Source organism: Saccoglossus kowalevskii, chromosome 3 (assembly GCF_978046115.1).
Source record: "Saccoglossus kowalevskii chromosome 3, keSacKowa6.1, whole genome shotgun sequence".
NCBI lineage: Eukaryota > Metazoa > Hemichordata > Enteropneusta > Harrimaniidae > Saccoglossus > Saccoglossus kowalevskii.
In genome coordinates, this window is record NC_140643.1 from 18,049,802 (window position 1) to 18,052,259 (window position 2,458).

Genomic DNA, 2,458 nt, shown 5'->3' on the forward strand with positions numbered 1-2,458 from the left:
TTTCACTGTTTTATGCTATGACTAAAACAAATACCAGTTTTACTAAATTACCGTATACCACTATCTATTCATTGACTACAGTTTTGTATAAAAATATTACGAATGGCGTAGTTCTAGAATGTCTGTCTGTTAACAATAACAATAATGATGTTCAGATTCATCGCATTAACCTGCTCCATATTCCGAGAGCCAACGGAACATCTATAGAGATTAGATTTTACTTTTCTGGCAAACTGGTAGTATACTCTGTTGTTATTGTTTTGCCGATATCTGTTTCTTGATCACGGATGCTGATGCTATTAATATTTACCGGCTGCTTACACGTGGAGCAGTACCACTGTTCTCACTACTTTCTAAAAACACAGCACAATTTTTTGTAAGTATGTCTTAAAGGAACATATGACCTTCTCTCAACGAGCTGGACCTTCGATGTCACATGTGTAACTGTCTTCCGAGTTTGTAATTGCTTTGTTTTGTTTGAATTGTAATTATGAGCTATAGTTATTAATTTATATGACGCTATATCTGTTTTTAAATTATATGACTGTATTGCATCGGAACAAGTATATGTTATTATTTTATATACGGCATTCTAAAATGTCTGTTGTCGGTGAATTATATTACCACCTTAGCATGCTGGTACATGCTCTAAATTAAAGCAGCGATGATTTACAGCACACATAAAGAAGTGATCACGAGGAAGTTGTTCTGAAGCTGATTATTGTAAAGTTGACAAGGGAAATGTTTGAGCTCATACCGTAGCTCATTATAAAGAACGATTACAAGTTATTTACCATGATACAATGCCATTTGACTGATACCTGATGATAGGTAAATAATTGGATGTTTAGCAGGATGTGCATTTGGTGGGTAGATTGTACTCCGCTGTCAGTCTGTTTAGATACAACCATATGTTAGTTTGAATTAGTCCATTGTAGCATAGTTCGTTCCAAGTATGTGGTGAACTGATTAAATGTCTACTTTGGGTGGTATTAAATAATGATTGTTAAACTTTAATTTTACAACTTTCACACATACATTGATATCATACATGTATTTCCACTAGAGAGTCAATATTGACAATATAAAATGATGTCTCTCCTTGCGTGATAGATAGATACTAGATAGACAAACAATGAACTTCACCTTAACATTATGAACTACGAATCCATCTACAGAAAATCCCTGTGTCGCCTTGCAGCTTCATCTGTTTATAAAACATCTTACGCAATACCACAACTCGATGGGACACTGGATTAACATGCTATAGACATTTACTAATAATATGTTGTTGTATTTTCCCACTTCTGCGTTTATCTACCGAGCACAAATCGCAATGTCCTTGACTTGACTTAACTTGACAATATAGTAAACGCTCGTGTGCTACCTTAAGTCTTCTCAAGAAAGCATCGCAATTACTTAGAACATAGAGTGTACCATTGAGAATGATGGAGGCCTGAACATTTCTCATAAAGTTAATTTTGTGGTTACAATACCATTTTGAATTCTAGAGAACACAGTAAAGTGTAATTATCAAGTGACTGTGTGGATCTTAATGGCTGGAACTCAAGTGGAGAGATAGTGAAGTATTATCATGAGATTTGTGTTTTACGACAGAAACGCGATACATACTATACCTTGTGATAACGCACAGATCGTGGTAACCTCTGGGTATTAAGGTTTTTAAAATGTGTATTTACCAATAGTTAAGATTGAGTGAATGTTCAATAATTACACTTATTCAAGATCAAACTAGATAAATTTAATGACGTTAAACGAGGACGTCACTGTATTAGAACTTCCCCTCAGAAAGTGGAACAGATTAAACGCCAGGAATTGGTCGTCTGCTACTATTATTAGTATTTTGCTATGGACTTTGTTGTATCTACTGCTGTTCCGTTGTTCTGCATCCTACATGTATGGTAAGACATCTTTTTGTACATTTCTCTATATATAGTTCGCTTTACGGGAGTATCCAACAAGTTATCGGGAATACCTTTTCCAGTGACGTAATATTGTCCTCGTCCGGCCTGAGGTAAATGGCTGACACCGGAGTTACGTGTGGTTCGCATCACCAAATCCCTCGAAAAAGAACATCAAACTAATGTTTTTTGTCACAGTTTTGGTTTTGGTGAGAGTTTAATAAACATATTATCGATTTGTGTTAGTTTCCGTCGATGTGGGCATTTTGGATTCACCCTAAAGACCTTATACATGTATCAACAACAATAAATCTTACACATCGCATCGCAGGGCATAGATAAACCACTGGCAGCCGGATTTTTTAGGCGAACAATATTGTTGATCAGAAACAACTGACCACCAGAGGGCGCTTCCATCCAGGTTCCGATAAAAATTAAAACGAACCCTGACCTCTGGAAATACCTCATTCATAGAGTGCCATAGTACCAGAGGTCGCCGAGCACGGCCGTACAACGTACTTTGCGACATCGCTACA